A 16,618-nucleotide genomic window follows, 5' to 3' on the forward strand; every position below is an offset into this window, starting at 1 on the left:
AACTGAGGGAGAAGTATTTTGGGGTGTGAGGTAGCTTAGAGAGAGGTCAAGACTGAACAGGCCCTTAGCTGGCAGTATTTTTACAGGCTCTGCCTCCAGAAAATTAACTTCCCATCCAGAACTGTGTGTTTCCTTCCCAAGTCCATGCTGCAAGTGCTACTCTGAAAGGTCAGACAGAAGCATTAGAGCATCGTTTCCACACAAGTTTTTAATGCTCAGCCTTAGAAACCCAAGGGAAGGCACAAAGCTCATTCTGCTAGATTAATACAAATAGGGACTTTTATTTCCCATTGACTTTTGTGTACTTAGTCATATTATCACCAGGTAGTAATGTGTAGCCCAAAGGACAAGATTTGAGCCCAGCTTTAATTAGTTTACTGTAATGAGGTAAACCACATTTCACCTTTCCAAGGAAGTAATTACTTGCACTCTTCTTGCTTTTCAGTACTTGCACCACCTTCTTCATCTGCTGTGGGGTGCAGTTACTGCCTGGTTTATCAGAAACTCAGCAGGACCTGTACATACATATAGAAATGACAAGGGAAAGCTCCTGAAAACGACACGATGGACCAGAGGTAAACGAAGGGACAAACCCAGCGATGAGACAAAGTGCTTTTAAGGCAGGTCACCTCATTAGTGTCCAGCTTTGGCAGGGAAGAGGCCAGCCTGCTGCCCTGTGGTCCTCCAGTGCCCCTGAGGCACTTTGTGTGCTGAGCTTGACACGAGCATTTCCAGGCCAGCATCAGAGCGGGGGCACAGGGAGCTGTGCAGCTCGCAGGGAGGCTGGGGGGATGTCCTGAGCCCACCCACAGCTGCAGGGCTCCTCCAGGGGTGGCTCCGGAGGACAGGACCTGCTCCACACCACAGCTCTGCTGGTGTTCGCCCGCCTGAGGGAGGAAGGAAGCGGGTCTGCAGTAGAGCCCATGGAAAAGAAACAAAAATGAGGACTTTGAAGTTGTTTTGGCTTCACAGGGGAATGAAACAGTGCAGTTCCCCACACATGGGGATTATGCAGCAAGGTGTTTTTATGCTAGAGTCCAGAGAACAGGAATGCTTTCCATTTTCTGATTGCAAGAACATGAAGGATCCCCAGGCTGGGGCGTCTCCCCACCACTTTCCCTTATCTCAGAGCACTTATGAGAGTGTAAAAATAAGCTAAAATAAGAAACCCAAACCTTGAAAAAATATTAGGGTTTCAATAAAGTACACTCAAGATAGGGGTGATATCTGCTTAAGGGGAAGCTTTTAGTTTTTACAAAAGAATAGGACAAATAAAATATTTGTTTTTAAAAAGGGAGCATATTTTCTTTAAAGGTGGTTTAGATCCTGCTTTCACACAATGCTAGCCCCTGCAGGTGCAAAGCAGCTCCTGCCCTCAGGGGAGCAAACAGGCCATGGCTGCTCTGTTAATGGGGATTTTTGACTCCATGTGAAATAAGGACCTGTATTCAAAAAGTACTCAGAGGGACTGTTGCCTAAGTGATTCTGAAAACCCAAGTTTTTAGTCTTGTTTATAGATATCTAAATATCTTTTAAAATTTTGTTCTAAATAAAATTGAGTAAGATCCCCCTCTGGCTCAGTAAACTCTAAGCTCTTCCTGGAGATTTGGGGTTTTTTTTTTCAGAAAATGTATTGCTGCTGCAAAAATTTAACTCATGTTTTTAAACTACCTCATCTATAAAAAAGGATAATATTAAGCAAGAGAGCCATGAAATAAGAATTATCAAATACTTCCATGCCTTATCATCAATAAGACTGTAAATCTGGCCACACCAGTTCACTTCAGGGCATCTGCTCACATTTAATTGAATGATTGTTTTAATTTTTCATTGTTTAAAACCACTCAACCACTTATCAAATGCCAGTTCTGCTCCTAGAGTTGGGCATAAAAACTTCTTGCTCAGCTCGACTGAAAGGTCCCCATTTTTTTCCAGGGGATCCTGGACCCTGTGAGAGCTGCCTAAGTCCAGACCATGGGGCTTCTCAGGCAGAATTCCATTTGTGGGATCAGATCCTCAGACATCTCCTCAGGACTGTTGCTTGCTTTTATCAGAGGAAAGCTGGGTGCTATTTCCTCCCCAAAACTGTCAAGAGGCTGTTTCCTCTCCAGATTTTGTTTATTTAAGGAATCTCAGAGGCTGAACTTCACATGAAATAATGCAGAAAAAGGATTGGTGGCCCTCTCCAAAGAGCTTTAGTAAATGGATCATTTCCTGTAGGGTCAGATGTTTCCAGAAAGGCTGGAGCAGCTATTAAAGCAACGTGGACCAGTGCTGGCATTGGAAACGTAGCAGTTATCCCATTAATACAAATGACGCCACCACTTGACACCTGTGATGTCTGAAGTCCTCAGCTCATAGTGGACAGTTTACAGAAAGCAAATTGACCATCCCTTAAACAGCCTCCAGTCTATAAAATCGTGGCAAAAAAAGAGAAGAGATCCTTGTCAGAGTGGTGCTGGCAGAGCCGCACGGTGCCGTGGTCCCTTCCTTGCCGCACTCAGAGCTTGCCTTGGCACACTCTCTCCTTGCCACACGCTGGCTGTGCTGCAGGAAGGGAGGCACAGTCCTGCTCCCCACTGCAGCCCCCCATGCTGTGTATTACCCTGGCAAAGCTCGCAGGGGCTCAGAGCCCAGGGGAAAGCCCATGAGAGGCAGAGAGAAGCAGAGGTTGGAAAAAGAGCCAGATTGGGGGTCAGTGTCCTTGGGCTTCACAAAGTGATCAAATACACCCTCAAAACTTCTTTTGAACCAAGGCTTAGATTGCATTCTAAAGTCTCACCCAGGAAGGTGAGACAGCCAGGGGATCTCAGTTTGTGGCAAGACAAGAAAGGTAAAGGAAAGGAAGTCCATAATTCTTGCACACACGCCAAAAAAACTTCTGCTGACTTTAGGAAAGAGGCCACATTCTGCAGAGTGCTGGATTCGTCTCCATTGGTACCAAGGGCACAAACCAGTGCAGCACGTTTAAGCACGTGCAGACTCAGTTGATTTTTCCAGAGCAGCTTTCCCTGCAGCATTCATCCCCAACAAACCTGATCTCCAGAATAAGCGCTCTACATATAATGGGTGTATAATTTGTTAAATCAAAAATGTCTGCACCTTCCAAATTTTTTCAATCATCCCCTATTGTTTTGTTTACTTTCTTGGTTTAATTTACTTTTTAAATAACAACTCAATTTTGGAATGTAAACACTGTGTCAAAGCAAAAGCTAGGATGCTTAAGAAAAATGATTCAGCTTATCCAAAGCAAATCTCTCCAGTTTTCCTCCCAAAGTATTTGCAGAATATCATGTGAATTCACGGAAAGCTTCAGGTCTGCTGAAAGTGCTTTTGTTCGGTTTGGGACTTTTTTTAAAAAATAAAACTTGGCATTCACAGAAGGCAACTTCCCATTATGAGATTGGCTCTATTGAGATGGCTTCTAAAATCAGGAGATGTTAAACAACAAAAGTGAGACTCTTTAGTCCTCTGGCCTGTACACCTTGCCTGGTCCCTCAGCTCATCTGTGCAAGCTAATCTTTGCTGCTCTGCAGTACAGAAACTTATTTTTTCTTTTAAATGAAACTGAGAGTCTTATGTAATTGAATGACTCCAGCATCAAATATTGTGATACAATCTCAATTTGGGAGACTTGCAATTGCAGATGTCTTAGGGCTAAAACCTATCATTTCCCTGAGTCTGGACTGATTGTGTAGAATTACTGTGGGCTTTCCTCAGCACAGCAGATGGTGAAGGCTCAAGGGAATCAGTTCCAGGTCCCTGATTCTCCTTCCCATCCATGCCCTATTCTACATCAAATAATCCACTATTTTGCCACTGGCAAGGAAAATGCCACATTCTCATGTTTGATGCTCACCTCGTACTCAGCAAAGACATGAGCAGAAGTGCAAGGGCCACGTTCTCCTGCAGATTCTCACCCCAGCCTTCCTTGCATTGCAGAAACTTGCTGGGGTCAACCTGCAAGCAAAATCAGATGGTTGCCCTTCCCCATCCCTGTGTGGTACAGACACACTGGAATCACAGGCAACAGCCCACCTGAGATGACAGCAGGGGCTGAGAGACCACCAAATTACACGAGATGGATGGCAAAACTGAGGAGAGCTCCAAATTCATAGAGTTACGAACCCCCTGGGAGCCAGTGCAATGCTAATGGTCTACTTTAGGTCTCTGAGTGCAATTACCAGCACTAATGGTTACAGGGACAGCTTCCAAGCAAGCACTATTTAAAACTCAGAACTGGAGGGTTTGGGATAGTGCTAAAGCCAAGCAGATAATCTTTATAAAAGAAGAAAACAAAACTGTGATTACAACAGTGCCACACTCGCCTGATACTATAAATTATGTGGAAGTTATACCAGGACACACAATACTGAGAAGGAACAATCTGGATTTTTTTTTGCAAATGCTGTCGGTGGTTGATATCCAGACATTGGTCATTAGATCTGGTTTTATTACAGCCATAAAAGAAGTGAGTCAACAGCTTAGTCACATCAGGCAGGATATGCTTCAAGCACAGCCTGAATGAAAGAATGGAGTTAAACACTGAGAAATACAACGTAATTAGAGAAAGAACCCTAATAGTTTCTTCCCTAAACCAGCATGAGGTAACGTGCAGGAGAGTCTTCAAGCCAGACTGCACGGCACCCTGGGAGGCAGCAGGGTGTGGATTTAAAGGAAATAAGCTGGGTTTATCAGCATGTGTATCAGGACAGCAGTTTATTAGCTATCACTACAGGTCTCCTGGCTTTCAAGAGTATCAGGTATTTTCATCTTGTAAAAGAAATGCAAAGATATGAAATCTGGTTCTTGTCCTACATCTGCTGCCTGTTGACTCCATTTGTGCAGATTATCTAATTACTAAAGGCAGGTTCTGCCAGTGTGAAGGCTGTAGAATAAATAAGAGAAACAGGTCAGCAGGCTCTGGTAACTTCAGCTGCCACGTGAGTATGGAGTGACCTTTCAGGAGTGATCCAGAACAGAGTCTGATGGATACCTCAGACCATTATTTATTTATCTTAAACTGAACTGGCAGCAAAGCACTGCGCCCACAGGAAGAGAGGAGATACAGTGAGCAGGATGGCAAGAGAGGAAGGCAGGAAACTTCTGCAGATAAGTCAAAATTATCATGTCACTGCAGGGCTAGAAATAAATCTTCCACAGACAGCATGGCAGATTTATACCCCTCTAGGCTTGGCTCCAGGAGGCTGGAAAGTTGGAGTGAGTTTTTCAGAACGTCATTTTATTTCAATGCGGGCACAAGACAAAAACTCAACACTGAAGAAATTTAATGACACTATATTCTGAAGGGAAATATGAAATATATATGGACATGGTCACATATGCCTCCTGTCTGATGGCAAGGACTAGCATTTTCTGTTGAACTAGCAAACATGAATGGGATTGGAGTTTTGTGAGTAACACACTGAAGTGCACCTCTCATGGTCAGTGGGGTGGGAGCAGGGGACTGTGGATCTGCTCCCAAACCCCTGGAGGCCATCAGAAGGCCAACCCTTCTGTAAGCAGTTAACAAGGTCTTTGCACAGCTGGTTTGCAACGTGTACAAAAAAGGACATTAACTTCTCCTTTGGGATTCACAGATGCAATAGATCGTGAGGAAGGATCAATATGGGTAAAAGTGAATATGCCACCAGAGGACAGTGAATGAAATGCGTTGGGTTTTGTTTGTAAGAGAACAGGTACATGGATAAAACCACCAAACCAGCTAAATTCTGCACACTTGTACTTACAGACACCTCCTGGCCTGATTCGCTGGTGGTTTGGTGACTCACTGTCAGTTGGATGCTGGAATGTCTTGGTGAGAACCAGAGGAGCTGTGTAGGTACAAAATCTCTTCAAGGAGGTGCCCAGTCAGTGCTGCCGTGCTGGGAAGTGAGGCAGGGAATCAAAGACCTACGGGAGGAGCCTTCCTCTAAACACACACAAAGCCAAAAGCTTCCAGCAGAGGGAAAGCCTCCTCAGACTCCCACCACACATTATCTGAGGCACTCCTGCAGGACACACCATCATCCTCCCAAGGGCTGCTCTGCCCACGGGTTCTGTTTGTGCCAGTGGGACACACCACAACCCCTGCTCCACCTCCACCTTGCTGTCAAAGCATCCTCCACCCAGGGGAACATCCTTCCTACGGACTCTGAGGAGGTGGGGGCAGCTGCTGCAGTTCTGCTGCTTTGTGCTGCTTTGTCCTCGGTGTGCAATTACCCGAAACACAGAGTCATGAGACACAATTTACAATCCCTGCAGCTTTTTGGCATCCCACTGTATTGGCTTACAGATAGAATTGGTAGTAGGATGCAGCAGATAGAGACAGCACTCTAATTACAGATTTACATTAAGAGGAAGGTTTAAAAGCTAATAGGACATTATTAGAATAATGATCCCTAGATGTTCTCCCAGCTGAACATCTGCCATTACTAATTAAAAACAAGTTAAAGCCAACCTGTTCAAAGAGAAATCAATATTTACAGAAACTAGATACCACCCTAATGTTAGACATGGTGCTGGCCTACAAGTCCCTTCCCACATGCCATACCGAATCAAGGATCTCAAAAAGCACGTTGGTTATAAACCCCTGCCCGTGCAAAAACCACCTTTGTAAAACCAACTCAGAAAATTGACTCATGTACAGCCCGTTTGTCTTTTTCATTAGTCAGCTGCCCAACAGTTTTAAATGATTGCCTCATAAAATGATAGGTTACCCACTTTCTCAGACCGGGGCGTCATCTTTCCCAAAAGCAGGTTAGAAATTGCATTTCGGGTGGCAGCTGAAAATAATCTCCTTGCAGCCTCTGTCTCCTCAGTTTGCATCCCTGATTGCTATTGAACAGAGTGACATTCTGTGGACAGAATCTGCATCAATCTCACTACACAGGAATGTAAGAGTCAGTCCTGGAAGTGGAGGCATACAGTTACAGACAGAAAACAATTAGGCAAAAAAATTACAGTAGCAAATAGCTTTGAAATCCATTAGCTACCTCAAACTGCAAAACAAGTGCTTGTTGAATTGGTCATTGCACAACTATCACAAAACAGTACAAATCCCTGAAAATGGAGAAACACTCAGCTGTCTGATCCAACATGTATTTTAAGATCTACCACCAATATTGTGCAAGAGAAGTTCAAAAATATGTGGGCTCACACAAAGACTAAAAGAAGAGCATCCAGCCCACAGCTGCAGGCAACTCCTTGCTAGCACAGTACCCCATCAACATCTGCCTGCACAGGGACTTAACAAAATTAACGGGGGGGGCACTTGCATCAGCTGGCCCAGGACCCTGGCTGGTACAAAGGAAAAACAAAGGACAGGGCGGAAATTCTCCTAATGATTTGCCTTTCCTTTCTCACATAAACCCAAATCTATTGAAAAATATTAAAGTCAATTCCTGACTCTGGAATTTAATTTTGCCATTGATCTGACAAAGCCCTTGCATATCAACCATGAGGAGTGGGTGCAACAACGAACATGAGGCCTCAGACTGGAACTGCTGGCCACTGACAGCTTCCACAGGTGAAGATCAGTGGCCCCTTTGGAAAATACTGTTCTGTTTGTGTCTGGAAGAAAAGCTCTGTGGTCAGTAAGTGCTCTAGTGTTCCCAGGCCAACAGCAGTGGAGGAGAAGAGTCAATGGCAGAGGAGTCTCTGCTTTTATAGCAGTGCCCAAGTTGGACTTCAGGGGCCAATAGCAAGCACTGCATGACCCTGCATTTCTGATTCCATAGGCTGTATTATTGGAGACTTCTGTGTTTGCAGTGTGGGAGCAATAAAGAGCAAAGGCAAGAAATAAAGAGCCTCCGGGTGCTGACATAAAATTAAATCCTGACTTCTCTTTCAAGTTCAAGGTAGGAAAATCACAGCTGTATGTCTTTGTCAAAAGTGTGCCCAAGCACTAATATCATCAAGGACAGAAACTTTTACCATGTAATCTTACCACACACTGTATATCATCTGGAGCCTTTGTGGACTTGGATGTAACATAAACTACTAACCCTCTTTAAAACATGCCAGCAAGCAGGATTTGGCCCCATTTAAGTAACTTTAGATTACCGATGCCTGATCCACAGGGAGACCAAAACTCCCTTCAGGGCAATATCTGATTAGAGGAGAAACAGTTGTCGGCCTCTAGGAAACTGCTAATAATTTTTTGTTCAAACCCACAGGGATTTTTGCAAGGCCTGCTGAGCCAATTTAAACAGGGAAAAATATCTGAGAACCCTGCGATGGTATTCTCTGCAGCTTTCTAAAACCCAAATCCTGCTCATCCCACTCAGTGAAGCAATCTTACTGAAGTTAATGAAAGCAGTTCCCACCTAGAAGCCAGGCTGGCTGCAGCTCTGCTGCTGCACAGAAAATTGCTCCATGGTCTCAGCTGAGTTGAGCTGCATCAGGGTGTTTGCACTTACATCCCTCTCCCTGCTCACACTGACAAGTTCAATTTTTTCAGTTTGTTTTCCTCCCTTTTTTTTTTCTTCCTTTCTTCAGTGATGTGTTCCAACATTTTTTCCTCCTGCCATAGGCAGAGGCAGTTGAACTGCAGAATAAACATAAAGATATCAGAGCGCTGCACCTGCCTGTAAAATGACATGAATTTAATCAAAACCACTTCTAGTCTCAGGGCTCAGGCACACAACTGGTCCTGTTGCTCTTCCCCTGGGCAGCTGCTGGTGGTGCCTCCAGCGTAGGCTTGGACATGTGTTTGACATCAGCAGCAAGCACTAAGCGGAGCTGTAGGGGGATTGCATTATTTGATTTCTGATTATGTAGAGCTTCCTTCCTTTTGTGCTCTCATTGACCTCACGGATTACAGTAAAGCTGTGGCTAACCCGAGATGGATTCTGCTTATGCCTCACTTATGCCAAAGTAAATCAAGAGAAATCATGGCACAGTCAGTGGAACTGCACGAGAGTAAGACTGGATACAAAGCTCATTAACTTTTTTAATGGCACTGCTTTTTGATTAAGCAGTTACTCTTTTTACCTAGAACAGTAACAACAACAAACAAGCCAAGCCTTGAGGAGAATATGTGTCCACTGACAGACAAATTACTCTTGCTGAAAATTCAAAATAAGATTTTTTTAATATCAAGGAAATAAAACCAAATTAATAGTGGCTTTTATAACCACTTAAAGCATCCACCTGCAGGGAGGTATTTTCGCTGTATCTGCTAAGTGTGGTACCTAAAAATACCCACAATACCTAGAAAGTGAGAAAAAAAATCAGTCTTTTCTTCTGATCATTTTATAATGGTTACATCTAATTCAAAGTGTATCAGACAAGAAAAGAGAAGTGCAAGGAAGCCAGAACCTTTAATCTACTTAATTAATAGGGGGGATAGCATGTGAAAGCTTTATGTAAAATGAGAAAGTAATCTTATTCTGCTCAGGCTGGCTGCTCATTTGGTGGACGGGCAGAAGTTAACAAGGGGCCTTGCAACCTATTTAATTGGCCACAAAACCGGAGTCTGCATCAGCCTCTTTTCCATGGAGCCTCACTCCTTTATGCCTCCTGCTCCTTCCCACAGAAAGCGAGGGGATGCTGCAGGACCTTCCTTCCTTTGCCCCGCAGGCCAGCGGGCGGGTGCTGGAGGGCTGCTGGTGCTGCAGGGCTGCTGGGGCTGCAGGGGCTGCTGGGGCTGCAGGGGCTCCAGGGCTGCTGGGGCTGCAGGGCTGCTGGGGCTGCAGGGGCTGCAGGGGCTGCTGGGGCTGCAGGGGCTGCAGGGGCTGCTGGGGCTGCAGGGCTGCAGGGCTGCTGGGGCTGCTGGGGCTGCAGGGCTGCTGGTGCTGCAGGGCTGCAGGGCTGCAGGGGCTGCAGGGGCTGCAGGAGCTGCAGGGCTGCTGGGGCTGCAGGGCTGCTGGGCTGCTGGGGCTGCTGGGGCTGCAGGGGCTGCAGGGCTGCAGGGGCTGCAGGGGCTGCAGGGCTGCAGGGGCTGCAGGGGCTGCTGGGGCTGCTGGGGCTGCAGGGCTGCTGGGCTGCTGGGGCTGCTGGGGCTGCAGGGCTGCTGGTGCTGCAGGGCTGCAGGGCTGCAGGGGCTGCAGGGGCTGCTGGGGCTGCTGGGGCTGCAGGGCTGCAGGGGCTGCAGGGCTGCAGGGCTGCAGGGGCTGCAGGGGCTGCTGGGCTGCTGGGGCTGCTGGGGCTGCAGGGCTGCTGGTGCTGCAGGGCTGCAGGGCTGCAGGGGCTGCAGGGGCTGCTGGGGCTGCTGGGGCTGCAGGGCTGCTGGGGCTGCAGGGGCTGCAGGGCTGCTGGGGCTGCAGGGCTGCTGGGGCTGCAGGGCTGCTGGGGCTGCAGGGGCTGCAGGGCTGCTGGGGCTGCAGGGCTGCTGGGGCTGCAGGGGCTGCTGGGGCTGCTGGGGCTGCAGGGGCTGCAGGGGCTGCTGGGGCTGCAGGGCTGCTGGGGCTGCTGGGGCTGCAGGGGCTGCAGGGGCTGCTGGGGCTGCAGGGGCTGCAGGGGCTGCTGGGGCTGCAGGGCTGTTGGGACTGCAGGGCTGCTGGGGCTGCTGGGGCTGCAGGGCTGCAGGGCTGCAGGGCTGTTGGGACTGCAGGGCTGCAGGGGCTGCTGGGGCTGCAGGGCTGCAGGGCTGCAGGGCTGCAGGGGCTGCTGGGGCTGCTGGGGCTGCAGGGCTGCAGGGCTGCAGGGGCTGCAGGGGCTGCAGGGCTGTTGGGACTGCAGGGCTGCTGGGGCTGCAGGGCTGCAGGGCTGCTGGGGCTGCTGGGGCTGCTGGGGCTGCTGGGGCTGCAGGGGCTGCAGGGGCTGCAGGGCTGTTGGGACTGCAGGGCTGCAGGGGCTGCTGGGGCTGCAGGGCTGCAGGGCTGCAGGGCTGCAGGGGCTGCTGGGGCTGCTGGGGCTGCAGGGCTGCAGGGCTGCAGGGCTGCAGGGGCTGCAGGGACTGCAGGGCTGCAGGGGCTGCTGGGGCTGCAGGGCTGCTGGGGCTGCAGGGGCTGCAGGGCTGCAGGGCTGCTGCTGTGCGTGCCCGTGACAGGCACGGCCGGGCCAGAGCCACCCCTCCCGACAAGGCACTCACTCTCTGTGGGCACCGTGCCACCCGCCAGTGCTGGCCCCGCCAACAGCAGCACAGGATGCGCCTGTGCCCGCTGCGCTCCAGCAACACAAAGGCACCAACGAGTAAATATGGGGAGGATTATGTGTTTTCTTAAAGAAAAGCTCCAAATCCAACTCGTGTAGCTTGTCCTGAGATGTGCAGGGAGGATTTAACCACACCAGCTAAACATGGTGTTTGCATAGGAAACCCTAAGCTACAGAACAAAGTAATTAACTTTGTGACTTGATCCTGAAATGAGGTCGTGAGGTTTAGTAAGGCAAATAGGAATGCACTATAATGTTGTAATAATACCTTATTTTTTTTCAATAATCAGTAAAAATAATTGGTACAATGGTTTTAAAATAAGAGATTATCTGAACTGTTTTCACCGTTCTTCTTGGTATTCAGAGGGTGGAGTTGGTTTCTGCTCCATAACGGGGCAAGGAAGTGTCACCTCCATCTGTCAGCATTCCACTTCGAGCTCTGTGCATGCCACACCTTTTCTACAGTTAAACCACTTGGAATTTCCAGCTCAAGGAAACTCGAACGTTCGAGTATTTCTTATCCAACTTTTTACAATCACAGTAGAGGAAATGCACTGAGTCTGTGACATGAATCCCACGTGCTTTCTTTTCACCTTGGGGAGAGGATAAATGAGCCTCCATCTTCAGAAGGATTTGTCAAGTAGTTACATTTTAATCCTAATTTATTTATGTCTAAATCCAGCAAAGGATTTAAGCATATGCTTATGCTAAACATAAGCCATAACCATAAATTCCGAAGTTAAGCATCATACAAGCTCCTGATGGATCCTTTTCACTTTCCTGTCTTGCAGAAAGAGTTTGATTTCTACTGTGTGTAACACATTCATTTTATCTGAAACACCATCTATATGCTGACTATTGCCAAAATAGCAGTGATTTGTCATAACCACTGCAAACTGGACAGGTCAAATGAGTTTATCTCAGGGCACATTTCTACCAGATGTTTTCAATGTAACCTCAAAAGACAACAGTGGAAAATCAGGTGTATCATCTACCAATTAAACACAAACAAAACACAGTGTGTTTTGTAACTCTTCTTTAAAACAACAGATGTTAGGTTTAATCTCATGTTCAGGCATTTATCACATCTGTTTTCTGTTCCCTTGGAAAATGTACTCACAATAGAGCTCAAATTAATTACAATGAGATTTGTCAGTTGAAACCTAAAAGGGAGTTCAGGGAATAAACATTTAATTCTAGAAGGAAATAATTGGTGTTTAAAAGCTTTAAACTTGTTTTCAGTTGGTTCACATAGGCAAAGCTCCATTACAGACAGTGTTTCAGACCTGTTGTAACCTTCATGGGCTCTCCAAGGAGATACAAGGCCAAGGGAAGAAGAGATGAAGAGGAGTCTGCAGGGCTGTGGAGCCTGAGGGTGCAGGCTGTGGACCTGCAGCACAAGTTGGAGAAGCCATAATGCACCCACAGCCTTGCCTGGCAACAAGAAAAACTTCTGACCTTAAAAATGAATAAATCTTCACTCTTCTCTCGTAAAACTGGAGCCTGCCAATGCATAGGCACTGAGGAGGCTCCAGTAAAGAACTTTCATAATCACCTTTTTTCTTTGATGGCTTTTATGAGAACATAGAAAGGTCTCCCTCACCTTCCATGTCTGGAGAGACCTGCAGAATGCTATTGATAGAGACAGTTCTTTAACTCACAAGGAGTAGAATTTGGCTCAAATATCCTGCAGCCTAACAGTAAGGAAAGATAAAAATATTGCTTTGAAGGAAAGGGTTTCATTGCAGCAAAATTATATACAAGCATCTAATAAGGTATAATCTAAGACTTGTCCTTCCTACAGGTATCATTTTCTCTGAAGCAGCTCTGAGTTTAATTCCTGCAGCACTACAACACAGGTAAGACAGCCCTGATCAGGCCCTAAACCAGTTCTCTTGCCAACGTCCCTGGCCTCTTGTAGCTGTTAACACACATCTTTGTGGCCAAACAACACCTCTTCCTTTGAGAGACGTCTCTACCTTCACCCAGCCTCTCCCAGTCCCTTTACACACTCCATGCATTATCCTTCCAGTGTCACCTTTGCTGTGTTCCAGGCATGTTGCTCACAGCAATGACCAGCGTGCTGCAACAGCACAACCCTTGGCTCTTCCCGACTCCTCAGGGAATGGCTCCTGTCTCTTGAAGTCACCAGTGCTTTGTTCCACGGCCCGAGTGGATGGGGGAGTGTGTGACTAACTTGTCACTCCATCTTCCTGCCGCCAGGATCACTGTCTAGCAGTTTCTAGGAAGGCTCATTCCCTCTGGGAAGAAAAAAAAAAAAAAAAAGAAAAAAAAGAAAAAAAAAGAAAAAGAAAAAAAAAAAGCTAACCAAGTTCAAGTGCCTCTGGAATTTTAAAGTGAAGTACATCCACCTGTTATTGTTATGTAGCATGCCATGAAAACAATAAACTGCTCTTAGGAAAAGAATAAACATCATTCACTGTCTAAGCCTGTGGCTGTTTATGAGATGAGCTTCAGGAGCCGTCCTCCTCAAGGCTCCAGAGGTATCTGCCTGTTAGTTCAGCAGCAGAGCAGTGCTCTCCTCACTGCGGCCCTGATGTTACACATAAATGTCATCCCTCTAGAAAACGGAGAGAAGCTTAAAAATAAACAGCTATAAGTAGAAGCAAGCATTGTGGTTAGTTTTGAATTGGCTTTATTGACATTTCTGTCTGGGGTTCTGTTACTGCACAATTCAGAGAGCAGAAAAACCAAATTCATTTTATTCAGGCCAAAACTGGTTTGAAGTTGTTTGAAGGACAAAAGCCCCTCCAAACACCATTCACACACAGAACACAAGAGCAATTTTCACCTTTACTCTGGGCCCTTAATTCTGATCTATTACAAAGTATTTCACTAATTTTATTTCAGTGAAGCAAAAGCAAATCAGATGTGGAAACCCAGTTCATCCTGCCTTAGAAGCTCTTGGTGCAATGAGGCAGAAAAGTTCCTCAGGAAGCTTCAATTAAGCTTCCTGAGGTACGAGGAACAGATTTACTTTCTGTGGCCTCTCCATTCGCAGGGCAGGAGAGAGGGAACTGTTAATGAATGTGAACAAACCTCCCAGTTTTCCTCCTCTTACAATAGGAGCAGGTCACATGCAGCAGAGCCTCCTGTGAGGCTCTACTGAGAGTTCCAGGTGGGAAGATAGGAAAAGATTCTTATTACCAACAGCTCTCCTCAGCACATGAGCAGCTACCTGAACTATGCCCTGGAGACAGCTCCAGCTCTGAGGAAACATATGCTTCTATTAGAGAAACAGCCCTCTCCAGGGAAGCCCGATTGCTCAGGATGTTCAAAACTAGGCCAGACTTAAAAGTGGCAGCAGCACAACAGAAAATAGATGGCAGAGGTTCTTCCTTAGCCTCCAGCTTCTCCTGGGATCTCACTGTTGTTAACCGGAAAGTTGAGAGACTCATGGTGCTGCAAACTGGATGTGGCACTTTTTAACCATCACTTGCTCTGCTGCTATCCCCTTCTTCTGTGTTTTGTTTTGCTGATGAGCTTCACTTAACTTCGAAACAGTGAGTCACGCTTCCAGCCCTGCTGAGGTACTTACTCCCCCCAAGAAAAGGCTCCAGGAAAAATCACCTCTCTTTCAGGAGGCAATAAAAGATCTCTTTCCTCCTCAGGTCTGTTGCAGAAACATGAGAAGAACTTTAAAAAAACTCAAAAAAGACCCTGTAAGTTAAATATCTTGGGAAAAGAAAACCAGACAAAGCTGAATTCACAGGACTTTGTACTATATAATCACCCCCACATACACTGCTTTATACACTTCTGCTGGTTATTTGAATGAATAGTTTAGAAAAAATTCTTTTCAAAAGGAACACATCCACATAAAAGCTGTACCAGCAGACTCTAACTTACATTCATGAAGACATCCACCGAAAAGCAGAGAAAAAACATGTTTTTTCCAGCATGCTTAACCTGGGAAGGTGGACAGCAGTTTCAATACAATTCAAAAAGACCTCTTCTATAAAGCATTTAAGTAAGTGAATAATCTTACTGACTCTCCCAGCAAAGTAACTTACTCAAGTCCTTGCAAGACCAGAGCCTTACTTGCTCCTGGCTGTGTTTCCAAACAGAAGCTAAACTACTTTTCAAACAAGACCCTGGAAACCCAAAGGTGCAGAAGTCCTTACTGAGTCACCTGATGGCCCACATCACCCTAAGCAGTCGGATGTTTTCAGAGAGTAAGGATCACATCTTCATTTAGTTCTGTAACCCACCCACTGTATCTTGTGTGTATCCCACCAGACACAGCTCTTTGACCAACCTCACGTTGGACAGGTACATCGCTCTTGGCTTGCTCTGGCAGCCTCAGAAACCCAGGGGGTTCTTCCAACACACCGTGCTGGTCTGTGGGGCTCAGCTAAACACTTTGGGTGAAAAACCATCTTGTCTTCTGCTCAGTAGGCAGGCACTGCAATCAAACATCTATTTTATCACTAAACCATAACCTCCTGGACATATCAATGTGCTCACACCTGACCAGCCCACTGACTAGCACAAAGGACAGGCTTCCATCACCCTATCACAACAAGCCTAACTCTAAATCCTTTAGTAGTTACACCTGGGACTATGTACTGAAGTACACAAGCCTTAGGGAATGAGTGAAGAAGGTTTTAGAAACTCTGATTTCCCCTCAGCACTGTCCTGCGGGAGCCGCTCACGGGGGACACGGCGGTGTCCCCGCTGGAGCACGGCGGTGTCCCCGCTGGAGCACGGCGGTGTCCCCGCTGGAACATGGCCGTGTCCCCGCTGGAGCACGGCCGTGTCCCCGCTGGCCGCCCCGTCCTTCACCCGCAGCACGGCGGGCAGAGGAGGGACAGCGCATTGTTAACCCGGCTCTGCGCTTTGATGCCGCAGACACGAACGCCCATCGCTGGATGAGCCCCTGCCTCCCCAGCCGGTCGGAAGCCCAGCCCAGGGCTGCAGCCAGGCACACCGAGGGCTGACGGCCCTCGCCTCTGCTCTCCTCCTACTGATCCAGCTTGGAGAGAAAACCCCTTTTCCCGCCGCGGGGCGAGCCCGCTGCCCACCGGGCAGGCGGCGGCTCCCCGGCGGCGCTCCCCGCTCGCAGCCGGGCTGCCGGGGGCGGCCCGAGGCGGGGGCCGGTCCCGCCCCGCCCCGCCCGGCCCGGCCCGGCCCCGCCGGCTGCCCGGGGGCCGCGCCATGTGCCGCCGCCCGCCGCGGGGCCGCGCCGCGCTCGCCGCCGCCGCCGCCGAGCGTGCGAGGGGCGGCCCGTGCGGCGGAGCGAGCGCCGGCAGCGGGGACAGCGGGTCCATGGAGCACAGCCACCTCCACCTCCACAACGGCTCGCTCCTGGCGCACCACCGCTATGGCTGCGGCTTGGGATACGCACCCGTCGTCTACTACAGCCTGCTGCTCTGCCTCGGGCTGCCGGGTGAGTGCCGCGGGACGGGCGAGGCTGCGGGGCCCCGGCAGCGCCCGCCGGAGCGGCTCCTGTGCGGGGCGGGGCGGGGGGAGCGCCCGCGGTGTCCTCGGGATGCCCCGG

General features: G+C 48.2%; 1 long non-coding RNA gene across 2 annotated transcripts in view; it reads right to left on the bottom strand.

The window, feature by feature from the left end:
- Positions 1–426: 426 nt before the first annotated feature.
- The window catches only part of LOC138118799 (uncharacterized), a 62,015-nt gene continuing 45,823 nt past the window's right edge, over positions 427–16,618 (bottom strand). Inside the window, exons 2-5 of one of the 2 annotated variants that reach the window (XR_011155287.1) lie at positions 13,136–13,358; positions 3,860–3,960; positions 630–909; positions 427–515 (exon numbers count right to left, since the gene is read on the bottom strand). This is a non-coding gene — a long non-coding RNA (uncharacterized lncRNA). Of the gene's footprint in view, positions 516–569; positions 910–3,859; positions 3,961–13,135; positions 13,359–16,618 lie in introns of those variants that run through there. The other variant, XR_011155286.1, reaches the window with a different exon arrangement.

The sequence above is a fragment of the Aphelocoma coerulescens genome, chromosome 14 (assembly GCF_041296385.1).
Source record: "Aphelocoma coerulescens isolate FSJ_1873_10779 chromosome 14, UR_Acoe_1.0, whole genome shotgun sequence".
NCBI classification, from domain to species: Eukaryota; Metazoa; Chordata; class Aves; order Passeriformes; family Corvidae; genus Aphelocoma; species Aphelocoma coerulescens.